This window comes from Oryctolagus cuniculus, chromosome 8, assembly GCF_964237555.1.
Source record: "Oryctolagus cuniculus chromosome 8, mOryCun1.1, whole genome shotgun sequence".
Classification (NCBI taxonomy): domain Eukaryota; kingdom Metazoa; phylum Chordata; class Mammalia; order Lagomorpha; family Leporidae; genus Oryctolagus; species Oryctolagus cuniculus.
In genome coordinates this window covers 10,221,079-10,235,743 of record NC_091439.1, presented here as the reverse complement: position 1 = coordinate 10,235,743, position 14,665 = coordinate 10,221,079, and the positions used below count along the sequence as shown (strand labels likewise).

Sequence of the window (14,665 nt, the reverse complement as noted above, 5' to 3'; positions counted from 1 at the left end):
GGCTCACTTTGCTAATCCTCCACCTGTGGTGCTGGCACACCGGGTTCTAGTCCCAGCTGGGTTGCCGGATTCTGTCCTGGTTGCCCCTCTTCCAGTCCAGCTCTCTGCTGTGGCCCGGGAGTGCAGTGGAGGATGGCCCAAGTGCTTGGGCCCTGCACCCCATGGGAGACCAGGAGAAGCACCTGGCTCCTGGCTTAGGATTGGCGCAGCGCGCTAGCCATGGCGGCCATTTGGGGGGTGAACCAACGGAAGGAAGGCCTTTCTCTCTGTCTCTCTCTCTCACTGTCTAACTCTGCCTGTCAAAAAAAAAAAAAAAAAAAGCATACCAAGTTATTCTAGCTGAAGCCGACAGATTGAGCGCACACACAGACCTGCTTTTCCCATTGATGACATGCCAGGGGCCCTCACTTCCAGGCCTCCTCTCCTGCCAGGGTGCACAACTGTATCATTCCTCAGCTTCCCTGTGTGAGTGCAGGCAGTGAGTGCAGGCAGACTTGGCACCACGCCTTTTCAAGACCCTTCTATAAAACGTCTCTTCCTTCCTTCCTTCCTTCCTTCCTTCCTTCCTCTTCTCCATCCTCTCTCTCTGTCTCTATCCTGACTTCATGGCACAGAAGGGCTCACCTTTTTGAGTAGAGCTGACTCAAAGAGCTGCCCTAACAAGAACATCAGACAGGACCCATCCTTACTGTCACAAACCACAGGATTTCAGGTTCACTGCAACACGGTGTAGTCTATTCTAATACTCAAAGCCCTGCTGAAAGTAAAGAAGCCCATATGGAAACAAATGTACATGGTGTCACTCCCCCTCTTCGCGGAGGAACGACACAGGACCCTGCGCTGTTCTTTCGTCTGCTCGGCCCTCCCCGGGTTTCCTGCTGGTTCTTCCCGGGTTGGCTACCATCCCTTCCACCTCCATGGAAGGGCGGTTCCCCCTGGCCACTTTCCCCACTTCCGCGGGGGAGCGGCACACCGCCGGCCGGCTCTCTCGGGGGCTGCACAGGTGTTCCTTCAGATAGATGTTCCCCTTAGATGTTCCTGGTGCATGTTGTCTCTCTCCTCCTTTATAGTCCTCTTCCACCAATCCCAACTCTGCTACCCACACGCCGAGTACGCTGCTCTCCTCCAATCAGAAGCAGGTCCTGCTGCTTATTGGTTGAACTGGAGGCAGCTGTGTAGAAGCTGTACGCTCCTCTCCCAGCGCCACATTGTGGGAGAGCAGATGCATAGAATAAGTCTTAATTCCAGTAACAGTATAGTCCGAGTTGCTCCCCACACATGGTGTGAGCATTCAGCCTCGTGGTTAAGTTGCCCGTATCAGAGAACCTGGATGCAATACCTACCTCCGGGCTCCTGACTCCAGTTTCCTGCTAATGCAGATGTAGAGAAGCAACAGTGTTGGCTCAGGCTGTTGGGTCCTTTCCACCCATGTGGGAGACCTGGATTGAGCTCCTGATGCCCGGCTCCAGCCCGGCCCAGCTCCAGCTGTAGTAACCATCTGGGGAGTGAACCAGCAGATGAGAGAGCTCTCTGTTTCTCTCTGCCTTTCAAATAATGAGTACACATTTTAAAATAAGTCAAAGTTTAAAAAGCACTGCCTTATTTTTCTTCCATTACCAACCATTAAGAGTTTAATGTATTTACTGTTCCACTTTAGGGGAAAAAATTATCAAATAAATAGTAAAAAACTCATCAAAATCGGGGTATAGAAGATTACCCAATGGTAGGAAGAGAAAACCCAGAAGCCCTACAACAATGGATGTGGAAGAATGCCAAAATATAAATCTTGTCATTAAAAAAAATTTCCGGGCAACTGAGGCATAGAGGGAGTTCAGAAAGTGGCAAAACGCTCAGCTCATTGTAGAAAACAGACCTGTTTCCTAAGAAAGACTAAGGGCATTCTTGAGTTGACATCAAGAGAAACATGGCCGGCATTACAGAGGAGACTTTGAGACACAGGAGGGCCACTTTCTTCCAGCAACCTCTCAGGAAACGCAGAGGCACAACTGTCCCTTTGGCTGTGCGTTATTTCGCATGCACGCCCACTCCACATCCACCCCTCCCCTTTGCCGATGCCCCTCCTGCTCTCTCAGAGTGACTCCCAGACTTGCCTCATCAGGGCAACCAGCTGGCCTGCTTGCTGAAAACTCTACTTCCCTGGCCCGCCCCCAGGAGAATGCAATTGGGGAAGTCTGCAAGACGCTCCCTTTGTAAGGTGTTCCCCAGGTGAGCAGGCAGGTGTAGGATCGGTGTTAGTCAACAGCTGCAAATAGGCTTGCTCTTCTTGGTCATTATACCCTAGCTGGCTAAGCTCCCTCAGCCTGCCTGCTCCCAGCATCTGAAAGCCTGGACTCTCTCGAGGACAGCCTGTTCTGCCATGTATTTGCAAGAAAGCATTTGAGAAAGATAAGGAACGTAACATTTGTTACTTGACGGCAGTAACTCACAACCCCCCTCCCTTCGAGCACAACACTAATTTCATCAATATTACCCTGCAAATTCACTAGGGGCTCCACGGGAGATACATCATGCTCACGATTTGATACAAACACATCTGTGCTGACCTGCACATCTTTTTATCATTAGAGATAAGTCAGCCGCTGCAGAACTTCTTTTCAAGTCAAGAGATTTCATCCGTGATTTCTGAAGTGAGGCAGGAACAAGACTCCCTGGGAAAAGAACCGCGTACGATGCGACACACATTCATTTTGCTAGACTCCGGTGATGAATTGGTTGCACTTGGAAGACACCCTTGCCTGCCTGAACCGCGCTCCAAGCAGGCTCTCAGCTACAAACAATGCAAACTCCCTTCCACACACATTGAAATCAGAAGAGGCAGCAGATCCCTCCCCGCCTCCCCCGTGTCTTGTTTCCCTCCTGCCATTCATGAGCAACCTGGTCCAAGGAAGTTGCATTGCAGGGAAATTGGAGATGAAATGGTCGCAGACGTAGGGATGCGTTTGGCCTAAGGACAGTTAGAAGTGTTCCAGAACAAAGTGGAAAAGGTCAAGGAAGTGGCTCAGCTTTCTCGAAAACAGAGACAGAGAACTTTGCTCAACCGAAAAACCTAGGGAGGAACAGGCGAGGAAAGAAACCCGAGATGAAGCTTGATAGCACTCTCTTGTCTTGGCCAAATGTTCATGTGAATTATCAAAACTCATAGAAAATCAAACTGTGCTTGAAGCCTAAAAGAGCAGTATAATCCATCAATAAATAAAAAGATCCCTAATCATGGCTTAGGAGCAGTGGTCCCCTAAAAAGGCATTGCCCATGTGCCCCGAGTTTGAGGATGCCCTGGAAGTCAGATTCGAACAGGCCAGCTGGTGAGGTCAGCCCTGCTATGTGCATTCCAAGCCAGCATGGCCACTCAAACCTTGGCCATCTCGAAAGGATTAAGGATTAGTTACCATTTCAATCCTATGAAAGAAGATCTGTATTTCTTTTTTAGACACAAAATTCTCGAGAGGATGGCGCTTGCCAAGGCTCTGAAAAAATAATCTCTCGAAATTCTTGCAACCCACTGTGTTATGATTTCATCTCATGAAATACAACACCTTTACATTAAACCTCATAAAACTAAATCCCACTGGATCTCTTCCAGACTCAGAGAATAAGCAGCTCTGTTGGTGATGCTTGGAAAAATGAAACACAGCCCCTTCTCATTGGGCTGGTTCCCACAGCAGGGCCCATTTTTTGCAGGGAGCAAATTTGCTTTACTTCTACACAATGTTTACATGTGATTAAACTCACACATAATAGATCTTGCAAATGCTTCGTGAGTGAAAGAACACATCCAACATTACAGTGCTAATTCCCCTCAAAATGATCTTTAAAACCAAAACTTACACCAATTCACGCTGGTTTTCCAAGCTGTCAATGTCCTCTCTGGTTCTGGGTTCACCTGTGGGTGGTCAAAAGTATAAATTTCAGGATCATGGGGCATGCATTTGGCCTGAGTGGTTAAGATGCCTGCATCCCAAATGGAAGCCCTAAGTACAAGTCCCAGCTCCAGCTTCCTGCTAATGCAGATCCAGGAAGGCAGCAGGAAATGGCTCAAGTAATTTGGTACCTGACACCCCTGTGGGAGACCTGAACTGAGTTCTCAGCTTCTGACTTTGACCTGGCCCAGTCCTGGCTCTCGCAGGCATTGAGGGGTAAACAACTGGAAAGAAGAGCTCGCTCACTCGCTCTCTCTCTCTCAAGCTCGCTCTCTTTCTTTCAAACTCAAAATGCATATAAATACTTGAAAGTAATAATAAATTTAGGGATCAGAAAGGAATAAAATAAAACACCTTTCTGACTAAAGGGAAATTCACTTGAGTTTCCATTGTGTTATATATTTTTTAAAATAAAAAATAAAAAAAGATTTTGGGGCCCAGTGCTGTGGCATACCAGGTAAAGCGGCTGCCTGCAGTGTCAGCATCCCATATAGGCACTGGTTTGAGACTCAGCTGCTCTGCTTCCAATCCAGCTCCCTGCTAATGCACCTGGGAAAGCAGCAGAGGATGGCCAAGTTTCTTGGGCCCTTGCCACCCACATGGGAGACCTAGAAGAGACTCCTGACTCCTGGCTTTGGCCTGGTCCAGCCCTGGCCATTGGGGCCATTGAGGAGCGAACCAGTAGATGGAAGAGTTACTCCCTGTCTGTGTCTCTCCTCTTTCTCTGCAATTCTGCCTTTCAAATAAAATAAATAGATCTTTTTAAAAGAATAAGAAAATAGTTCTCCATGGGAGCTTGTTGGGCCCTTGACTGCAAGGGACAATTGGCAATGTCCAGAGAAGATTTTGGTGTGACAACCTAGGGCCAGGGCAGGGGGAGAAGTTTCCACTGGGGCTTCTACATATGACACAGACCCCAGAATGGGCTGCCCTTCCTATCAGTGTAGGAGAAGAGCATAGCTGGGCCTGGGGTTCATGAAACACAAGCCAGGCACAACACTGAGGTAAGACGGGGTGGCTGGAGACCATCCCCTAAGACCATGTGGAGAACTCAAACCATACAAGGGCCCAGCACAAAACCAACGCTTCGGAAGAGAGGCTGCCAACAGAGGAGGGCTCCACAGAGAGAAGCAGGCAGGAACAGAGAGAGAGAAGGGGCGTCAAAGCAGAAGGCAGGGTGGGCTTCCAAAACGGAGTGTTCATTCCCCACTTGAGTTCAACATATGCAGCTGTACAGAAACTTGCGTGTAAGTGTTTGTACCAGCTTCATTTCTAAGTGCCAAAACTTCAAAGAAGGCACAACGTCCCTCAGTACACGACAGATTAACTGTGATCCATCCATGCAAGGGAATATTACTCTGTGACAAGACAAATGGTTCATCATTTATGAAAAGACTTGGGGGAGGAGGGACAACCCTGGGGCATGGCAACTTAAGCTGCCACCAATAGCATCCCATCGGAGCACCAGTTTGAGTCTCAGCTGCTCCACTTCTGATCCAGCACCCCGCTAATGCACCTGAGAAAGCAGCAGAAGATGGCCCAAGTGCTTGGGCGCATGCTACCTACATGGGAGACCATAATAGAGTTCCTGGCTCACAGCTTTGGCCCTGGCTGTTGCAGCCATTTGGGCAGTGAACCTGTGGATGGAAACTCTCTCTCTTTCTCTTTCTCTCTCTCCCTCCTACTCTGCTTTTCAAATAAATAAAATAAATCTAAAAAAATTAGGAAAAGAGAAAAACAAATGGATAAGAATTCCTCATAAAGCACTCTATAATAGAATGAAACAAATAAGAAAAAAAGAAAAGACATGGAGGAATTCAAATGTTAAGTGAAAGAAGCCAGTGTTAAAAGCCTATGTTAAGTGAAAGAAGCCAGCCCCCAAAAGACAAATATCAAGTTTTCTCTGATATGTGGTAGTTAATATAGAATACAAAAAAATGTATAAGAATGAAATGGACGTCTTGAGATTTGATTGTTGGTTTTAGCCCTTGTTTATACTGCTATGGAACTGCGGTTTCCCTACTTTTTACTTGTTGAATATTATGGTTAGTGGTACATTAAGCCTGTGATTATAGAGTGGACTGAAATTATGTTTTTGTAAACAAAAAAGGAAAAAGAAAAAGGAAGGAAGGAGGGGAAGTGGAGGAGGGGAAGAGGGATGGAGAGAATTATGATTCTCTACTTAGAATTGTACCTATGAAATACATGAAATCTATTCTCTTTATATTAATAAAATTGTTTTTAAAAGAACTTTTTAAAGGCTATGCAATGGGCCGGCGCCACAGCTCACTAGGCTAATCCTCCACCTGCAGCGCCAGCACACCAGGTTCTAGTCCTGGTTGGGGTGCTAGATTCTGTCCCAGTTGCTCCTCTTTCAGTCCAGCTCTCTGCTGCGGCCCGGGAAGGCAGTGGAGGATGGCCCAAGTGCTTGGGCCCTGCACCCACATGGGAGACCAGGAGGAAGCACCTGGCTCCTGGCTTCGGATCAGTGCAGCACACCGGCTGTAGCAGCCATTTGGGGGGTGAACCAATGGAAAAGGAAGACCTTTCTCTCTGTCTCTCTCTCTCTCACTGTCTATCTCAGCCTGTCAAAAAAAAAAAAAGGCTATGCACTGTATGATTCCAACTATATAAAATTCTGGAAAAAGCAAAACGCTAGAGACTGTCAAAAGATCAGGGGTTGCTATAGAGTGGGAAGGGGAAGGATAAAATGGTGGCACACAGGGGATCCTTAGGACTGGGAAACTCAATGGTGGGCGCAGGACAAAACTAGAGTGAATCCTAATGGAAACTAAGGACTTAGGATGACAACAACATGTCAGTGTTGGTCATCAGTTATAATGAACAAATTACACATGGCAAGGGGTGAATGAGAGAGGAGTCCGCAAGCAGGGAGCGAGGAAGTAACTGGGAACTCTCGGTCCTTCCCACTCAATTCTCCTGTAAACCTGAAACCACTCTAAATTATAAAGTCTGTTCATTATTATTTTAAACAGATTGGTGTTCAATATCTTAAGTTCAATTAGTACCTGTGGGAATGGAGCAGAGGGTTAGCCTGGTGGTTAAGACACCTGTGTCCCACATTGGAGTGCCTGGGTTTGATTCCTGGCTCTGGATCCTGATTCCAACTTTCTGTCAATGCAGATGCTGGGAGGTAATGGTAATGGCTCAAGTAATTGGATGCTTGCCTCCCATATGGGAAATCAAGATGGCATCCCAGGCTCCCGGCTCTGGCTCTGACCAAGCCCTGCCATTGTGAGCATGTAAACCAGTGGAAGGGAACATACTCTCCTACTCTTGCTCTCCCTCTCTATGAATTTTTTTTTAATCTTAGAGGCTGGAATTATGGTGCAGCCAGTTAAGCTGCCCTTTGCAATGCTGGTATCCCATGTCAGAGTGCTGGCTGGAGTCCTGGATGCTCCATTTCCTGTCTAGCTTTCAGCCAGTGCACTTGGGAGGACAGCAGAGAACAGCCAGGCTGCTTGGACCTCTGCCACCCAGGTGAGAGACCAGGATGGAGATCCCGGCTTCTGGCTTTCACCTGGCCCAGCCTGTCTGATGCAGCTATTTGGGGATGGAAGATAGCGTGTTTTTTTTTCTCTCTCTCTTTCAGATACTTTGCTTTTCCAACAAAGAAATAAATCCAAAAAAATTTTTAATTCTATGCTAATGCATAAAAATTAATGTTAAAAGAAAAGCTAAATTGCCTGTTAGTCTATATAATTTATCTTCAATAAGATTCACTCTCCCCAAAAATATTGAGTGATAAACTGCTCAATGCCATGAGGAAAACAAATAAAAAGGACCAACACTGAATCTACTCAGCTTGGAAACTGGACTGTCATGATGACCTTTGATGGAACTGTTAAGTGAAATGGTTAAGGCAAGGCTTGCTCCTGGCTAGTCACTGTGGTGACAAAATGGAAAAACTCAATGTGGACAACCCCCAAGAAGCTCAGCTGTGAAAGAATGGGTGGATGGTGAGAAGTGTGGGAGAGTAATGTTTCTTTCTTAACACAGGGGGACTTGAACATGTTTATCAACTGTAGGGAAGACCTGTCTGGGGCGAGAAGACCAGAAATGCAGCAACAGAGAGGATATTACTAAAGAAACAGGTCAATAAAGAAACCAGGGTGGAAATCCCACTCGAGTCTTGGAGGAAAAAAATGAATATCAAAGATTTATTGATAAGTCAGAATTAAATAAAGGGGGACACACACACACACACACACACACACACTGACAGAAAGAGAGATCTTCCATCTGCTGGTTCACTCCCCAAATGGCTAAAATAGACAGGGCTGGGCCAGGTTGAAGCCAGGAACCAGGAGCTTCTTCCAGGTCTCCCAAGTTGTGCAGGGCCCAAGGCAGGGGCCACCCTCAGTTCCTTTCCCAGGCACATTAGCAGGGAGCTGGGTCAGAAGTGGAACAGCCAGGACTCCAACAAATGCCCATATGGGACACCGGCACAGCAGGCAGCAGTGGCTTAACATATTGAGCCATGGCACCAGGCCTTTTCTTTGCTATTTTAATAGACAGATTACCAAAAGGGAGAGAGAACCAAGACCAACTTTTTCTCTCACCATTCAGCCTGATCCTTAGTCTCAAATTCCCACAGACCAGAGTCAGAAGCACTCCACAAGTCTGATGCAGCCCAGTTTTTGCATTGTAGATTTGGACTTGATCAGCAATCAGGAATCCAACCTACCCTCATTCCCCAACTACTACAGCCCACCAGCAACATAATTTTCTGGGGACTTGGCTATGTTGCCTGGTCCTCTTGGAGACTTAGGTACGTCACCTGTAAACCAGCAGAACCACCATCTTCCCATCCCAGGGCTGGGTCCCAGATGAATCACCCTCTTGGAGTTCTTTTGTTGGTAAAACCAGCACCACTGCAGATGGGCCACCACTTTCACTGAAGAGGAAGCCATCTGGTCTGGGAGATTTTCCTTCTAACATCATGGAGAAGAAAAACAAGTCAACCAAGCAGTATTCTCCATGGAAATTTCCAATATCTATCCTCCTCCCCAAAGTCATAGCAACCTCAAAAGATAAACTTCCACTTTGAGGTCAATATGACTCTCAGAATGAGCCAATACTAATGCTAACCAACACTGGAATTCACTGAATTTTTTAAAGCCTTTCTGTTTATATCAAGGACAACTGCACTGAGGTAATGACAAAAGCACCAAACAGTCTCCGAAACAGAAACATCTTAAATGTCGTTGTAGGGACTGGAAATCTTTATCACAAACTCTTGATCGCGTGAGCATGGCATTTTTTAACCAGGAGAGATGACATTCAAGAAAGGTGGGAAAACAGAAACAGGCTAAACCCACATCACCCCATGATGTGTTTCTGTGTATGAGAGATCAAAGTTTAAAGACCCGAGGCATCTTATTCCCATATATGAACTCTCTCAGTCTAAGAAGTTTAGCAAAGCATGATACGGAAGGCTTAGTCAGAGGGTTTCCACGGAAGGCATTCCAGTACCAGAGCGATGAGTTGGCAAGCTTCCCCTAACCTCAGCCCTGCTCTCTGACACTTTCAATTGCCTCAGCTACAGCCTCAGCCCAAGTCTGGTCAGATTGAAAGTGCCAAGGATAGACCATGGGACAGCCTGAATCACAAACCACACGGATCAGCCAAGACCAGGATAACTGCAAAACTCTTGATAATAGCCTCTTAGGAGCACTAACAAAATCCAAGAACTGACAATCCTAAATGTCTCCTAACCCACCCTCTTAGAGGTTCTTTAAAAAAAAAAAAAAAGATTATTTAAGAGCCAGAGTTACAGACAGACAGAGCACAGAGAAGGGGGGGGGGGGGGGAGGGTCTTCCATCTGTTAATTCACTCCCAAAATGGCTGCAATGGCCAGAGCTGGGCTGATCTGAAGCCAGGAGCTTCTTCCAGGTCTTCCATGCAGGTGCAGGGGCCCAAGCACTTGTGCCATCTTCCACTGCTTTCCCAGATCATAGCAGAGAGCTGAATCAGAAGAGGAGAGCCGGGACTAGAACATATGAGATACCAGCTCCGCAGGGGGAGGCTTAACCTACTACACCACAGCACCAGCCCTTGAAGGTTCTTTGAGCCAAGGATGAACTGGGGCGAGGCCCCTCCATGGCCAGGCCCTTATTTTGTTCCCTCCACCCCCTACCACCAGTCTTCAGCCCTTGACCAGAAACCAAAGGACACATTGGAGGAAGATAGCACACATCCTTGCTGTAGAATTTATTCACTGGGGTCACAGAACTAGAAACCGGGCAGATTGTTCCCTGCCCAAATTATATCTGGGACTGTCCAGTCATTCAAGGAGTTCAATTATATCTGGGTTAAATTACAACCAAGAGATAAAACTAAAACTATCTATGATCAAAAAGTATCTTAGCCTGCTTGTACTGCTCTACAGATCAGATCCCTTATAAGTAATGGAAATTAAGTCCTCAAGGCTGTGGAGGCTGGGGAGCCCAAGATCCAGACAGTAGCAGGTCCGCTGAGCACAGCTCTTGGCTTCCAACATGGCTCCCTGTTGTTGAGTCCTCCTGGGAACAAGCATGGCATCCTCAGGCGGTAGAAGGGGTGGCAGGGAAAGAACCCAAGCCCTCAGGCCCTTTCCTGAGGGGCCCTAATCTCATCCACGTCAGCTCCACACTTACGACTCAATCGCGTCTTAAAGGCCCTCTCTCCAAATACTATCACGTTGGCAATTAACTTTCAACATACAAACTGGGGCAGACACATCCAGACCATAACAAAAGGCAAGCAATTTTTTTTGAGCTCCTCAAAAGTATAAGCAAGAAATTAGTCATGATGAGGGAGACCACAGTGAAAAACGAGATCCCAGGAGCTAATGTACTCACCCTTACCATTGGCGACAGGTGTGCTTTCCCATACCTGTCTCTCACACACTGCCTGCACAGGACGGTAGCTCAAAACGACAGCTGGCTCTGTGTTTCTTCCAAAGTCAACTAACAGGAGACCATTCTATGTAACAGTTCTATCTCTTACATGAGTAGAGCCCCAAAGGGAATTTTCTATGGGCTGCTTTGTAATAGAAAATACGCCCTATGACATCTCTAACCACATAGTCCTCATGTAATTTTAGCAGCACACAAGACAAAGTGTTTGATGCACAAGTAGGTCCATGTAGCACCTGAACAGCCACAATGAACCCTCCATGTCTGCTATAAGTTCCTCTGATGAGACCTTGGGGCCATATGTAGCTGCATGGGACACTATCATAAATGGTTTCTTATTGTGATCATGTCTTATATCTCCTACTAGAAATTAAATTCTTGATACATGGATGCATGTGCCGTCTTCCTCTTTTCCTTCTCTGTTCAATCCTCCCTCACTTCACTAACACACACCACCTACTGTAAATGTTTTCAATAATAGCAAATGTGGAATAAATGATGGAATGAGGGATCAAAGCTGTGTCAGGTAGGTGTGCATTTAGAGGCAAATGCATTGGAAAAATTAAAACCTGGGGCCAACATTGTGGGTGAGATGCAGGCATCCCATATGAGCACCAGTTCAAGTTCCGGCTGCTCCACTTCCAATCCAGCTAATGTGCCTGAGAAGGAAGCAGAAGATGGTCCAAGTGCTTGGGCCCCCCTTGCACCCTTGTGGGAGACCCAAAAAGAAGCTCCTGACTCCTGGCTTCAGCCTGGTCCAGTTCCAGTTGCTGCAGCTATTTGGGGCATGAACCAACAAATGGAAGTGTTCTCTCTCTCTCTATCTCTCTCTCCCTTTCAAATAAAATAAATCTTCAAAAAGAAAAAGAAAGTCTTCCCAGTATGGTTTATTTTGCCACTGGCAATAAGAAGTCTACTTAAAACACCAGGGCTACCAGAGTAGCTCACAATTCCATTAAGATTTCAAGAAGCTTCTACACTACAGATTCTATGTCCAGTTTCCCAGGAGGAAGGAGGTGAAGAGGCCAAACGCCTTATCACCAGCCAGCATTGTCTTTTTGCATGGGAAGGAATGTTGTCCAGGTGCAACACTGGCCAGAGCTGAACCACAAGACCACCAAGGCAGAAGATGTCTAAGAAAAGTAACTATTTAACTTTTAGCCTCTACAAAAGGGGAGGGCAAGAGAAAAGTCAGATGGGGAATGCGACTGCGTGAGCCACATCCTAGGGCTTTATGCAGATGGCGCTTTTTCCCAAGGAGAAATGGCTTTCATACACAGCACTTCACTGTTTGTTTATTTCAGCTCTTGAAACCAGCAGTACTGAGGAGCTTCACTGTATTCTCATAGGAGTACTTCCAGAACCCAGTGGAAAGTCTTTTCCAGCCCTTCCTACCACTTGAAATTGCTATGGACAGCTCATATTTCTATGCCGAATTTCTGTCCATTGTATTTATTTCAATACCAGCTTTGCAAACTGATTCATTTTGTTAGCATTCTTTTTGCCTTGCTCTGTTTATAAGTTACAGAGGTAGAATTCAAATTTAATATCTATATTTACCATTTCAGTTGCTTTGGGGACACCAATAACTACATGGACACGAACATTCACTTTGCCATTGGAGATATTGCCATAGTTTTTGCTCACTGAATCCTCAATGTGATAAATACATAAAAATGCAAAAAGAATCATTTATTGGTTCAGAGAGCTGTCTTTCCTTTTGGGAAAAAAATTATAATCCTACTTCACACCATACACAAAAATCAGTTCCAAGATAATTAAAGATTTAAATACAAAAAGCAAAAATTCTAGAAATTTCTTTAAGAAATACTTGTCTTATGAAAAGATTTCTTAAACATGTCAAAGGAAACAAACTATAAATAAAATAATTAATAATTTTCTCTAAATTATAATTATTTCTAGATGAAAAAAGACCATAAGAAAAGTTTTTTTTAAAAAAAAAACAAGATGCACGGGCCAGCACTGTGGTACAGCAGGTTAAAGCCCTGACCTGAAGCGCCAGCATCCCATGTGGGTGCCAGTTCTAGTCCTGGCTGCTCCTCTTCCAATCCAGCTCTCTGCTGTGGCCTGGGAAATCAGTAGAGGATGGCCCAGTTCCTTGGGCCCTTGCACCAGTGTGGGAGACCTGGAGGAAGCTCCTGGCTCCTGGCTTTGCATTAGCGCATCTCTGGCAGTTGCAGTCATCTGGGGAGTGAACCAGCAGATGGAAGACCTCTCTCTGTCTCTCCTTCTCTCTATAACTCTGTCTTTCAAATAAATAAAATCAATCTTTTTATTTATTATTTGACAGATAGAGTTAGACAGTGAGAGAGAGACAGAAAAGTCTTCCTTCCATTGGTTTACCCCTCAAATGGCCGCTATGGGATCGAAACCAGGAGCCAGGTGCCTCCTCCTGGTCTCCCATGCGGGTGCAGGGCCCAAGGACTTGGGCCATCCTCCACTGCACCCCCGGGCCACAGCAGAGAGCAGGACTGGAAGAGGAGCAGCCACTAGAACCTGGCCCCCATATGGGATGCTGGCGCCGAAGGCAGAGAATTAACTAAGTGAGCCACGGTACCGGCCCCATAAAATAAATCTTTAAAAAAAAAAAAAAGATGCAGAAGGAGTGAATTTATGTGCAATTCATTTCATCTTTTTTTATTATTTGTTTTAGAGACAGAGAGCTGCTATATGCTGGTTGACTAGTCAAATGCCTGCAACAGCTGGGGCTGAACCAGGCTGAAAGCCAGGAACTCAGAACTCCATCCAGGTCTCCCATGTGTGTGGCAGGGACCCAAGTACTTGAACCATCACCTGCTGCCCTCCTGCCAGAGTGCAAATTAGTAGGAACCTGGAATCAGAAGTGGAGCTGGGACTCGAACCCAGGTACTCTGATACAGGAGATGGCAGACAAGTATCTTAACCACTGCACCAAATGCCTCCCTTTCATTAATTTTTTTAAAACATGATATCAAGAATACATCAATAAGATCTACAAACCAATAAAGAGCATGACAAAAAAAAAATAGAGAAAGCCGGGCAATTTGCTTGAGAAGAAATTGAGTAGCCAAAAAATAAACAGTAACTACTATAAGCTTCACTTTTCATTGGTGAATTTAAAAAATTAAGGAGTCATTCACAACCATCAAATTGGTAAAAATATACACCTGCAATGCTGAGTGTAAGGATGTAGGGCAGGAGCCTTCCATCAGCACAGCCACTTTGAGAGCAGCCTGGACCACCTAGCAGTTACCCCATGACTCGGCAATTCTATTCCCCTGCTCGTCTCTCAAGTGTGCACTAGAAGACATATGAGAGTACTTCCAGAGATGTGCTAGAAAGTGGAATGAAAGGTAAGCTTATTTTGATATAAAAAGTAAATTGTGAGGGCGGGCACTGTGGTGTAGTAGGCTAAGCCTCCACCTATGGCACCACCATCCCATTTGGGCACTGGCCTCTGTCTCAGCTGCTCTTCCTCTGATCCAGCTCTCCGTTCATGGCCTGGGAAAGCAGTGGAAGATGACCCAAGTGCCCAGGCTCTTGCACTCATGTGAAAGACCCAGAAGAAGCTCCCAGCTCCTGGCTTCAGATTAGCCCAGCTCCGGCCATATCAGCCATCTGGGGAGTGAACCAGCGGATGGAAGACCTTTCTCTCTGTCTCTCACTTTCTGTCTGTAATGCTGCCTCTCAAATAAATAAATAAAATCTTAAAAAGAAAAGAAAAGAAAATTTTGAAATCTATGCAGTTTTTCTTACATGCATTTTCCATGAAGTTCCTGAAGATCTCTATATTCAAAGATGCTCAC

General features: G+C 45.9%; 1 long non-coding RNA gene across 1 annotated transcript in view; it reads right to left on the bottom strand.

Moving 5' to 3' along the window:
* LOC127483248 (uncharacterized) overlaps positions 1 to 9,098 on the bottom strand; it is a 49,485-nt gene extending 40,387 nt beyond the window's left edge. The window contains exons 1-3 of the long non-coding RNA XR_007909345.2: positions 8,740 to 9,098; positions 3,847 to 3,901; positions 1,344 to 1,498 (exon numbers count right to left, since the gene is read on the bottom strand). This is a non-coding gene — a long non-coding RNA (uncharacterized lncRNA). The remainder of the gene's footprint in view (positions 1 to 1,343; positions 1,499 to 3,846; positions 3,902 to 8,739) is intronic.
* Between the last annotated feature and the right edge of the window lie 5,567 nt (positions 9,099 to 14,665).